Here is a 14,359-nt window from a genome sequence, read left to right on the forward strand (position 1 = left end):
TATGACCTAAGTAATTTACATGATCTTTTGCAAATATGCATTTTGAAAATTTTAGTTTGAAACCTTCTTTAATAATTGCTTTTAGAAATTTTGATATATGTGTTATATGCTCTGTAAAAGTTTTTGAAAATATTAATATGTCATCTATAAAAGCAACTACAAAGTNTAATATGTCATCTATAAAAGCAACTACAAAATCAGAAAGGTTATATTTTCTTATAATATTGTTAATTATCCTTTGAAAGATTGCCGGTGATGTTTTTAAGCCGAAAGGCATGCACGTCCATTGGAAGTGGCCCTCTTGTGTTACAAAAGCAGTTTTTGGTCGGTCTTTAACTCTTACTGGTATCGACCAAAATGCTGAGTTTATATCCAGTGTTGTAAAATATTCACAATTTACACTTTTCACTATTAGATCTTCAATTAGTGGAATAGGTTGTTTTTGAGGAGTAATAATTTTGTTAATGTCCCTAAAATCTATGCACATTCTTGATTTTTTGTTTTCATCTTTTTTAAAAGCCAAGGTGACTGGTGCGGCAAAAGGGCTATATGATTCTTCAATCATTCCTTTTTTTAATAGCTGAGTTATTTGATTCTCTATTTCTTTTCTATCTTCAAATGTGCATCTATAGGGCCGCTTATAACAATATTTGTCCTCCATTAGATCGATGTGGGCTTCATAATTTTTGANCTCCATTAGATCGATGTGGGCTTCATAATCCTTAACAGTACCCACATCATACTTATCCTGGGCAAATACTGATTTATATTTTTTTAACAAATCATCTATTTTAGATTGTTTTTGTATATCTAAATGATTTATTATTAGTGCAAATTCATCCGTATTTATGACTTCGTTGAAATTTACTTCATATTTTTTTATCATGTAATCTGGATTTTCATATATTTCAATATTTTGATCATGTTTATTTTCTTTCATGTCACCTGCAATTTCAGGAATATTGACACTTTCTTTTTGAATGATCCTTAGATCATTAGTTTGAATTAATTTAAAATGTTGTATACAGTCTAAACCGACTAAAAAATCATAATTAAAATTTTTGTTGTCTACAATAAAAACATTTACTATTTTTTCTATATTGTAAATTTTTATTTTTAATGATACCATTCCTTTTGTTTTTCCTGCACCATTAATAGTTTTCAAGCTTATCATTTGTAAGTCTTTTGTATTTTCTTGTTTTATTTTTAATAATTTAGCATTTATTATTGACACATTTGAGCCGGAGTCATAAACTCCAGAAATTTCTAAAGTGTCATTTATTAGTAGCTTGATTTTTATTAATGGTGGTACTATAAGTTTTTTTGATTTTCTTGATTTAATTTTACTTCTAATTCCTAATTGTTTACAGATTTCAATGATCCATCTTTTTTACTTTTGTCCTCTTTTTCTTTAAACCAGCAATTTAATTCAGAATGGAAGCGTTTCCCTTTGTTTGCATTTTCACATATTTGGCATGGTTTTTTTTCTTCCACTTTTTTTCTATTTTCAAAATCTGGTTTTCCTTTTCTCCCAATAGTATTGTTTTTAACAAGATGTTCTAGCTTGCTAATTTCATTATAAAGATCCTGAGTTTCTTCTAGAGTTTCTTTGTCTACTTTATCAGAGACATAATTTGGTAAGCCAACCGCAATAAGATCAATTAATGTTTCAGTATCTATAGATTTTCTAATTTGAAGTAATAATTTTTCTTTTTTTATAGCATATTCGAGCAAAGAACCCGATTGATATTTAAAACTAAAAGCATATCTTATAGGTGACCAACCTTTGTTTCCAAATGTTTCAATGAAATTTTTTTTCCAATTGTTCCATTCTGATTCTATAGAATATTTCAAAATCATACAGAAGTACCAATCAGCGCTGCATTTCTCAAGGAAAAATTTTAAAATTTCAATTTTTTTTTTTATNAAAGAACCCGATTGATATTTAAAACTAAAAGCATATCTTATAGGTGACCAACCTTTGTTTCCAAATGTTTCAATGAAATTTTTTTTCCAATTGTTCCATTCTGATTCTATAGAATATTTCAAAATCATACAGGAGTACCAATCAGCGCTGCATTTCTCAAGGAAAAATTTCAAAATCTCAATTTTTTTTTTTTCTTCATTTATTACACAGCGTTCACATTCTTTTTCAAATTGATTTATCCATTGATTAGCGTTTGTATTGTTTTCATTGAATTTGTCAATCATGAAATCACTAGCAATTTTTTGTAGATTTTTTATTTCAGAAGTCTGTTGTTTGGATTCCAAGATTTTTTCTAATAATTTTGTTATAGTGTCTGAAGTACTTACTATAGATTTATCACATTCTTCTTCTGAAATTTCTTCTAAATAAAGGTCTGAAAATAATAAGTTGTCATCATCATTTACATTAACTTTTTTCAGATCTTCTGTCATAGTTATCCAAACTTTTCTGAATTGATTTCTTTTTTTTAATGTATTTTTAACTCTATTATATACTTGTGATTTCATCAATTCCTTGTGTAAAGTTATTGGTTGGTATTCATCTTGAATAGCGAAAGTATGACCATCTGGTGTGCCTATTGAAGTTAGGCATAAAATTGTTGATTTTCCATCGGCCGTTCCTCTCGTTTTAAAGTCAAACCTTAGTTTGTCCATTTTTCATTTTTTTTTTTTTTNCAATTGTTGCCTGGACGGCTTACAAAAAAAGAATTTGTCTGGACGACGTTGAACACAATTTGCCTTGACGGTTTATAAAATAAAAGATTTCGTCTGGACGACTTAAACGCAATTGTTTGCCTGGACGGCTTACAAAAAAGGATTATAAAACAACGCAAAAAAACTGAATAGAAACAACAGAACTAAAAAAAATTGAATGAAACAGAGAGACAGTTATATTTTTTTTTTAACACGCTTATATTAGTTTTACGTGTATGTTGTTGTTGTTTGTAAGTTTGTAACTCCACGCGGCACGTGTTATTATGTCGCGTATTCCGTCGTGTATGACCTTGAGACTATACTGGCGTAACGCATTCGCCCCACGCAGCTCACCACTCGTAGACAACAATATTTTCCAACCCGTAGACTGGCGCTTATCATCAATTATATATATATATAACAAATTTTTATTGTAATTGACACAGCCCCGCGTCGTTTTACAATTATTGTTGTTTGGGAATGTACAANCGCGTCGTTTTACAATTATTGTTGTTTGGGAATGTACAATTTAGCATTTAGTTGGGTTTAAACAATATAGCGTCAAATCAATTACCTACTCTATTGGTTGTATCTTAATATACATTACATTTTAATGATACTATAAATAAATATACTCACACATACACACATATGCATTTATAATATTGTGTTTAATGTAAGTATAACATGATAAAAAATAACCGTAAAATGAAAAAAATTGGAAAATAAATTTTAGTACTCATATTAAATGTAATGTAACTCGAAAAAATATTTGTTTAAATGAAAAAATATAAGGTACCTTTTTTGTTTAAAATTGTCTTTTAAACAACTTTTGTAAGAAATTTTTTTTTTTAAGTTAAATATTTTTTGAGAAGATTAAAAAAGCTCATATTTTTTAACTTTTGCCAGGCTGTAAAAAAAAAGCTCAAGTCCAATCGATGAGGACTTTTAGTATGTCATTATACATATTTTAATTCAACTTTAAAAAAAAAAATGACATTACATGTATTAAAATATACAAATAGTAATGTGTTAAACATAAGTAATAAATAATGTGTACAATATTATGGAATAAACGGAAGAACATTATGAAATGTAGATCACTATTGACGAAAATTTAATAAACTACTATAAAAAGATTAACAAAGAAATAATAATAGCGTTGGTGTTTACTTCTTGCCTTTGAAAATACTATCAAACTTAATATAAAAAGCCCAAAATAATGAGTAAATGGGCTCAGACGTTACTTTGATGGTGGTCAGGATATTCTCACTCGGTCAGTCAAGCTCGGACGCGGTTAGTCATTCAAAAAAATACACACAAGAAGTGATCCGCCACGTCCACATTATAATTTCATAGGATAAAGAAACGTCTATTAATTCATTAAAAATATATAAGGTTTAAAATTAAATTTTATATAAATCAAAAATGTTTGTACGGAGTTAGTTGGCAGAGTTAATAATATTTAATATACTATCAAATATAAACATGTGCACAGTCTCGATGAGTTAAAAAAAGAAATAGTTCTTGCTTGGCAAAATCTATTTAAAATTTACTGTAGGTGGTCGAGCCAGGCGACAAGGCGTGGTGGAGACAATTGGTTCTTATCAGCCGTTTCCACCACCAACCTGTTGCGCCGACGGTTAGTGACGGTGCTTACAAAAACCCAGTTGATATATCGACGGGATATATGCCGGTTATTTTCGGTTCACACTAGAGCCTTTCTTTTTATACGAGAATTGTTTTTAAGTGCGGCATTTGTGTTCTTTGTCGGTTATGATTCTTCTTGATTTATAACTAAAATTATCGGTGATAGAAAATATAGATTGTTCGTCAGTATAATATATCGGTTTGAAATTACAATTTAGTTAAAGCTATTGAGAATTAACGTGTAATTAGCGAGGCTGATGCGAGTTCCAACGGTCCTTTGAAGTAATTTGGAATATCGTATTGTAGCGACCTACCGAACATTTGATAGCGTCTTCGAGTCAAGCACGAGTTGAAGAGAACAGTTTAACAGGTCGGATCGGATTAAAATATTTTTTGTATATGTAGCTAATCCCTGCCTAGTTGAAATGAATGTATAATTTATTATATTATTAAATAGCTTGATATTAATATATAAAAAATCGGTATTGTTTAATCTCTGGGTGATCGGCCGGCGGTGACGTTACATTTTGGTAACCAGTGGTTAGCTCTACAAAAAGCAATTAGATACATGTAGTTTATTTATTTAAGTAGTTAAATTAAATACTGTGATGGTTATAACTATTTATAATAGAAATGTATTAATTGTTAATTAGTAATAAATTTATAGTAAGAAAAAGTCACACATTTACATTTAATTTGGTTTTTTAGTTTATGTATGGGCCCAGCACCAGCAATTTATTTTTAAAAGAAATTTTCTTTGCTTTGAATTTTCAATTAGATTTATTAGTATAATTTTTGTTTTATTTGTTCCTCTTTAATTCGGTAAATAATTAAAGTAGTGTTAAAAGAAAGAATTTAAAGGATATTTATATTAAATTGAAAGCACTTTGGGTAAGTGATTTGTAATTTATTTATTAGTATAATTACCGGAGATTATTAATTATTGGCAGCGGCATTGCGGTTTTGTGAAATTTAACTATTATATTAAATATTTATACTTTGACTGGTTATTAATAGTTTAATCAGAAAATTATTGTGTTAAATGGTTAAAAATTGTTAGTTCTTCGTTATTACCATTACCATTGTATGTATTATTTAAAAATTGAATGCTGATATCTATATATATCTTTCTTATTTATTGGTAATCAACGAACTTACTTATGAAGTTAAATTTTATTTTCACGTGGCGTCAGTAATAAATAGACTTAGTCGGACATTTTATTTAATTATAGTTTAATAAAGGTGTATAAAAAAAAAAAAGGGGAAAGGCGTTTAAAATTAATATTGTGCTACTATTTGTTCTTAAATTCAGTTATTATTTTTTTTGGGGGTAATTTTAATTGAAATATACCAAGAAGCCATGACAGAGCGTACAGTCCGCTCCAAAGAGAAGGCATTAATCAAGCGTGAGAGTCTGATGATGAGCATTCGCCACACGTATACACTAGGTACGACCGCTATTAACGAAAAAAAGGATATTAGACATTTTTTGATGATGGCTAAGGACATGGAGTCATTATGGAAGGCATTCGTGATTGAAAATGAAGCGATTTTAGACGCTATGCTAGAATTGAATGAATTAGACAAGTTCAAGCCTGAATTAGAAGCGGAAATTCGTGCTATTGTCAGCGGCATAGCCGCTATGGTTGCGCAACTCGAAGAAGAGGCTAAATTGCCATTAGATAACCCGGAAACGGTAGTGCTACCTGAAGTTAGTCAAGAGAGATCGTCAATTCAAGAACTCAACCAAAATGTGGTGGCGCCACCTGTCGCCTCACCTCGTACTTCCATTCTGACAAATGGCATTAATAGAGACTTCAGATTACCAAAAATTCCTCTACCCACATTTGATGGCAAACTCGAAGAATGGACTTCATTTAGCGGTCGCTTCCAATCACAAATTACTCAGCAAAATGGCTTAACCAACGAAGAAAAATATTTCTATTTAATGGGTTGCCTTTCTGGTGAAGCAGCACAAGTAACAAAGGGATATCATTTGTCGTCTAATAGTTATACCCTAGCTTGGACAGCATTAGAGGAACGCTATAACAAACCTCGTCAATTAGCGAATGTACTAGTGGAGAAACTACTGAACCTCTCACGCGTAGGACAAGAAACGGTTACCCATCTCAACGAATTTTTAAAGGTATTTGAAGACTCTATATCATTGTTGAACACGTTACTTATACCTGATGTTGGGGATTTCGTATTGTTTACGCTAGGAATGAGATGTTTGCCAATAAGTTGTCGTAAGGTGTTTGAATCAGAATGTGGTAATATGTTTCCCTCGGTCGAGGACTTAATCATGTTCGTGAAAGATCGGACTAGAGTCCTGGAAAATGTTGGAACTTATTCAATAGATAACAGATACCCAGACAACCGGTTGAAACAAGGCAAATTTAAACAGCCATATGCAACCAAAGCTGTTCTTTTCGCTCGCCAAAATAATGCAACCGTAAATAAATCGGCTAAGTGTTTTGTGTGCGAAGCCAATCATAATTTACCTTCTTGTGAAAAGTTTAAGTCTTTGTCTATTGGGGATCGGTTTGCGGTAGTTAAAGCTAACCGGTTGTGTTATATTTGTCTTGTGGCCCCCCACTTAGCTATGAAGTGTAAAGCTGCGAAGTGTAATAGGTGTTCCTTTCGCCATCACTCTTTATTACATCGGGATTCAAAGGAGGCACCCTCTCAAGCAAGCATTGTCCCCACTACTCTTTTGGGTTCTCTGCCACACACCACGGTAATATTAGGCACCGCTCTGGCACATGTTCATGACAGTTGGGGTGGTGTACAAAATGTTAGAATTTTAATTGATTCAGCCTCTCAGATAAGTGCAATGACCACTGAATGCGCCCAACGATTGGGCCTCAAGCGGAACAAATGGACCGCACCTATCTCAGGTTTAGCAGGTGTGAATGTACCCGGTATAGATGGCCTTGTTCAGTGCATTTTAACTCCTCGACATGCGAGTGAACCAAGATTACATCTCAATGCGTGGATACTGCCAAAGATTACTGGTGACATGCCTCATGGACCATTGATTCCCGACATTCAAACTAAATATTCTCATTTAGCACTTGCAGATCCTGAGTTCTACCAGCCGGGTCCAGTAGATGTACTACTCGGAGCAGATTTATTTTCTGACGTTATGAATGGTAAACGTATAATGGTTAGCAAAACATTGCCAACAGCATTTGGTTCTGTGTTCGGTTGGGTTTTAATAGGAGGAGTGAAGAGTACGAGTACATCCTATCGTTCGCATTGTTCAATGCTCTCTTCATTACACGTTTCTTTAGAAGAATTATTGGAAAAGTTTTGGACTCTAGAAGAACCTACCGCCAGTAAAGTTGAGGACACAGAAGATGGTAAATGTGAAGCCGAATTCAAGAAGAATTGTACTCGCACAATGGATGGCAGATACACAGTGGCGTTTCCTTTCCGACAAGAAGACAATGAAGAAGTGTTGCAAGGAAGTCGTCAGTTGGCAGTGCGCCGATTTCAAAATGTTGAACGGAAATTGCAAGCTAATCCACTATTATATGATGCATATCGCCAATTTATGTTGGAATATGAAACCTTAGGGCATATGTCATTAACAGGTAGCCAGGGATGTTATTATATCCCACACCACGCGGTCGTCAAGTTATCAATGAAATCTGATGACAACATTTCTCTGCGCGTAGTTTTTGACGCATCAGCCAAAACTCCTTCTGGACAGTCACTGAACGATCGGTTATTGACAGGTCCTAAGTTGCAAAATGAAATTGTTGACATTTTGCTTAGGTTTCGCACACCGAGGCATGCATTCACTGCTGATATTTGTAAAATGTATCGTCAGGTTTTAATGCGGAAAGATGACAGACGGTTTCAACATATAGTGTGGCGGCCCTCGGCCACAGATCCTTTACGAGATTATCAATTAAACACGATCACTTACGGGGTAAATTCAGCACCATTTCTTGCGTTACGAGTACTACGACAATTAGCAGAAGATGACGCGAAGGATTATCCTGATGTACAGCAAGCCCTTTGTGATCTTACGTATGTTGATGATATATGTACCGGCTGCAACACCGTTGAAGAGGTACTGAGGTTACAGTCGGATTTAATTTCAGTTCTCCACGGGGGAGGGTTTGCTCTAAAAAAATGGACTAGTAATACACCGGAAGTGTTGGAAGCTGTTCCCAAGGACGACAGAGCAACGGAAAAAAGGAGCTTCGATCAAAATGATCCGGCTATGGTTAAGGTATTGGGTTTGGCCTGGGTCACAGCTACCGATGAATTCGCTTATGAGATCCATTATGATATTGAAGCAATAAAAGTACATACTAAAAGAAGTGTATTGTCCACAATAGCTCGAATCTTCGATCCTTTAGGTTTTTTAGCACCAACAGTGTTTGTAGCAAAATGTATCATGCAAAAGTTGTGGAAGTTAAATGTCGCCTGGGACGATCCATTACCCGAAGAAGTTTTTAATAGCTGGACGAAATTTATTCACACGTTACCAGGTTTATCCACAATCCGGGTCCCAAGACATGTGGGCTCTATCAGTCGGCCGGTTCAGTTGTGTGGGTTTGCGGACGCTTCTTTAAATGGCTATGGTGCTGTTGTGTATTTAAGATTTCTTTCCGATGATGATACTTTGAAGGTGTGCCTACTCGGAGCGAAGAGCAAGCTTGCACCCTTAAAACCATCAATGACAGTCCCTAGGTTGGAGCTTTGCGGTGCGTTGCTTTTGGCGAAATGGATGGCCCACATACGCACGACAATAAGTAAATCGTATACTATATCAAGGATATTTGCATGGACGGACTCTAGGGTTGTGTTGTCATGGATCAAAACATCACCCGTAGCCTTTAAAATATTTGTGACAAACCGTGTACAACAAATCCATGATATACTTCCGGATGGTGAGTGGGCTTATGTGCCGACAACAGTGAATCCTGCGGATTGTGTTTCGCGAGGGCTCTTACCCACTGAATTGGCTGCATGCAATTTATATTGGAGGGGACCGGACTATCTACAGCAAATCGAGGACAAATGGATGAATAAATTTACACCAGTGCCAATTAATCATTTGCCAGAATTGAAACATGAGGCCGTACAAGTCTTGTTAGGTAGAGAGGACCCTACTGATCATCCATGGATAGCTCGATTTTCCTCTTACAACCGTTTAATACGTGTGACAGCATGGGCGTTGAGATTTATACATGGCTGTCGCGGCAACAAAAGGTGTCGTAGAATACTATCTACCACCGACCTCGATGAAGCCAGATATGCGATATTGGTTAATGATCAGAGAACATGGTTTCCGGTATTAAAGGTAATGATAAATCAAAAGGTCGCTGTAACACCGAAAGCCGTTGCCAAGCTCTCCCCATTCATCGATGAGTTGGGAATAATTCGGGTGGGGGGTCGTCTACGGAATTCCATGTTAGCACACCGTGAGAAATATCCTATTTTAATGGCTAAAAAATCCAAATTGTCATTTCTTCTATGTGTTCATTGGCATAAATTAAGTTGCCATAGTGGTCAGCGCCTAGTTGAGTCTGTATTGCTTCGCTATCATTGGATTTTATCATTCAGGTCTGTATATCGCTCGGTAGTTGCGAAGTGTATCACGTGTATACGATGGAAAGGAGCCAATCCTCAGCCGGTGATGGCGGATTTACCCGCGTTTCGGGTAACGGTCAGTCCCCCATTTTCGCGAGTAGGAATCGATTTCGCTGGTCCTCTCATTATGAAAGAAACTAATCTGAGGAAAGCAAGAATATATAAAATTTACTTGGCATTTTTTGTGTGTATGACTATAAAGGCAGTCCATGTGGAAATAGTTCGGGACTTGTCAACCAAGGCATTTTTAGACGCATTGAGCAGATTTTCCGGAAGACGCGGATTGCCTTCTGAAGTTTACTCTGACTGTGGTACTAACTTTGTCGGGGCTAATCAAGAATTAGAGAAGTTATTTATGTCAGAAGAACACCAAAGTAACTGTATAAATTCATTTCCTTGTCAATGGCATTTTAATACTCCCGGTGCTCCTCATTTCGGTGGTTTGTGGGAGGCATCGGTGAAATCCACCAAAACTTTATTAGTCCGTACGGTAGGAAATGCTGTTTTAACATACGAGGAAATGAACACACTAGTAATAAGGATTGAGTCTATACTTAACTCCCGACCATTGACACCCATGTCCCAAGATCCCGCGGATGTACAATGTCTCACTCCAGGACATTTTTTAATAGGTAGACCACTCTTAGATGTTCCGGCCCCCGATTTTACTGGCACAAGAATCAACTTGACTAATCGCTGGAAATTGGTACAGCAATTAGGCCAGAGTTTCTGGAAAAGATGGTCTACCGAATATTTGGTTACTTTACAACGGCGCAATGGTTGGACTCGTGAGCAGCCAAATATTAAAGTAAACGATCTGGTAATCATTAAACAGGATAATCTACCACCATTAAGATGGAATACCGGTAGAGTTACCAAAGTTTATCCGGGTTCAGATAACGTAGTTCGAACGGCGGATATTCTGACAACCCACGGCATTCTCAAGCGGCCAGTCGTGAAGTTAGTTGCTTTAATTAATGATTAAAATATTGTCCATATTCTATGTCACTGTATGCTCAACACTATTTGTATTTATGTTATCTTATGTGTATTTTATAGTTCTTTAGTCGTATTTATTGTTTATTACATAGCCATCACAGTAATCAATGAAACTGTACTAGTCAAAATCATCAACAAAGTTACCCTCGGCTAATACCTATTAGATGTTTTATTTTATTTTATTATTTTTTTTTTTTTGTACCATTGTAATGTGTTCCAAATTATTTATGTTAGTTAATTAGTTATTTTAAGCTCCGTGATTTTGTTCATTCGGCCTGTTAAACACATATCGGATCAATACTCCAACCTGCGGTTCTGTGTATCATCAAGTTTGCGAAGACCCCGTCTTCTCAAAGGGGGAGCATGTTNTTTCATACAAATAAACTTATAAATACAATAAATATTCCTAACCGATCCGACCTGGTGTTGTTTTCTTCCACTCGTGCCTGACCCGATACGCCTTCAAAAGTTCTGTAGGTCGCCACAATGCGATACGCCTCAGCCTCGCCAAATTACGCGGTAATCCTCTATTACGTGAACCAAAAAACCGTTATTTTAAACAAACCGCAATGTTATACCGCCGAACAAAAAAACAACATTCTCGGTCACCGATAATTCCAGTTGCAACAAAACCCGAGAGAAATTATAACTCCGAGGTTAAAAAAGATAATAAACCGAACAACACACACAATACTGAAAACGTGTTCGGGCCGCCGCCGACCGATGGTCACCGAACCGACTCCACTGATAAGGCCGACAGTGGTATCAGCTGACCACGGAGGCGGCACTACTGCCTGGCGTGAACAAATTCATTAAAAATATATAAGGTTTAAAATTAAATTTTGTNACGAGTTGAAGAGAACAGTTTAACAGGTCGGATCGGATTAAAATATTTTTTGTATATGTAGCTAATCCCTGCCTAGTTGAAATGAATGTATAATTTATTATATTATTAAATAGCTTGATATTAATAAATAAAAAATCGGTATTGTTTAATCTCTGGGTGATCGGCCGGCGGTGACGTTACAGTAGGAAACTTGTAGAGTTTATGATAGGAAAAATTTAAGCTTGTAATGAAGTTAAAGGAGGGGCAACTAAATACTAAATAATTGAACTTATAGACTGTTAAATAAATCCCTTTAATAATTTCATGTTAATTATAATAAAAAAAGACGTTTTGTTTCCAAATATTATCAATATTGTAAATTTGAAAAAAAATATAATGTTTTATTTTATTTTGTAAGTTTCTAAATATTTATATTACTTTTCTAAATAAATTGGTTGAAATAACATAAAATATTTGTTTTCATCTGATTTTTATCTAACATATCAAAAAATTAATTATTTTTACAGTAAATTACCAAAAACAACTAATTTTACGTTGCTTATAAGGACGCCATACGGGCAAACGAAACAACTATATGACCGAGAGAATGCGCTTTTAGATGTTTTACAACCAAACTCTTCAATCACCCCCTGTCATTCATTCCATATAGCATGCGCACACCTGTACGGCCGCCTAACATTATTTTGGAGCAGCACATCATTCTACTATAGACTGTTATGGTATGCGTTACATATTATTTTCATTGATAAAGGCAATAAAGCTCTCATAATATAAAACAAAATGAATATGTAATTATAATAAAATATCATAAGATTATAATACGATGATATTATTTCAAATGCTACCGCTTATTAAACGTTAAAGTGTTGCGAGTATCACATTTATAGTTAATAATTTATTTACAACTATGAAAAAATTAATTTTATATAATTTATTGTTACATGAAATATATAATAATAATATCTAGTAATATGTATGTAGTTAGTACTTAGTTAAGGTTAAAACATTGTATGTAATTAAAATTGTTGGGGAACTAATTATTTAAATTTTTACTGGTTGTAAATCGATTTTTTTCGACCGAAAATAGAAAATAAAAGTTTTTTTATTCTTTGTATCATAAATATATTTGTAGTCAATCAGAAATTTGTAAAATGCTGTTTATTAACGCCAAGGCTTATTATTCGTGTTACAAAATTTTGATAAAACTGATACACGAGTCTTAAAACTCACAAAAAATGGTTTTAAGTGATACAATATACTACGTATAAATAAATTCAGAACCAGTAAACTTTAATTTAATACTCAACATTTTTAATGATGACCTTTATTTTTTTAGCAAATAATTAATTTTTGGAGAAAGAATATCTAATTTTAAATTACTAGAAAGACTACTACTACTAAAAAGACGGTTTATCCGTCCTGCTGCCCACGAATATAATGTTTTTATAATTTTGATAACACAACTCTGAAGCTATTTATTAAAAATTTAAAAAACCAAAAAAATAGGAATGTTTAATAGTAAATATAAAGTACTAGAAATTATGTTAACAAAAAAACAAAAATACTAGATCACAGATAATTTTCTCCTCTATAATTTGATAAAAAATTTGGGACTCAAGCATCAATACAGATCAAATAAAGTAGTCCCGCGCAAACATGTTTAAAACCGTTTTTCATTCTCTTAAAAAGTCTCATTATTTTCCTGTGGTTTGAATACGTTAAACTAGATTGACTTGAAAATTTTTTCATCAAACTTAATTAACAAAATAACATGTCGACAAATATTTATGTAGTTGCATGTTAGTAAAAATTTTTTTAGAAAGCTTTTAAAATGATTTAATGACTAAAATTTGCTGTGTTTGCAAAAATAACATTTTTAACGAAAATTTAAATAAAAATTAAGTTGCAAATGGAACTAATGCAAAATGAGCAGTTTTCTTTTAAATTTATAAACACATATAAAGAAAAAAGTTAAATGGTTTTACTCGATGATTTAAACGTTTACAATTGCGTACAATCCCAAAATCTAAACGCATGAAGTATAAAATTTGGGGATGTTATAATTTTGACGTCTACTGTATGTATTTGATATTGTGCATAATATATGGCATAAATAAATGTCAATATACATATGGTGTAAAAAAACTGACTTTTTAATAGCATTATAAACAATAATTGATTGCCCTATTTGTAAGTTTCATTTTTCTGAAAAATACGAGTGTTTTTAAATTAAAAATAAGTTGAATAATTATCATGGTACATTATTATCGCCATTTTATATAGGGTGTAAAGTAAGTAAGCAAACGGGTTTCTATTGTTCTTATTGTTTATAACAATTGACATGTTTACTTACTAACTGAACACTCTGTATATAATAATAAACTAAAAATTGTAACTATATGTTAGTGCATTACAGAATATCTATTCTTTGTTTTGAAGCAAATAATAATTTTGTTTGAAACAAATGTTTTTGCTTATAATTTCTTTTGTTTAATTTCAACAAAAAAATTATCGTTTTCATTTCAATAATATAAACCAATTTTGTTTAAGTATATATATTGACCGATTTTT

The sequence above is a fragment of the Daktulosphaira vitifoliae genome, unplaced genomic scaffold (genome assembly GCF_025091365.1).
Source record: "Daktulosphaira vitifoliae isolate Bord-2020 unplaced genomic scaffold, ASM2509136v1 Scaffold_1, whole genome shotgun sequence".
NCBI lineage: Eukaryota > Metazoa > Arthropoda > Insecta > Hemiptera > Phylloxeridae > Daktulosphaira > Daktulosphaira vitifoliae.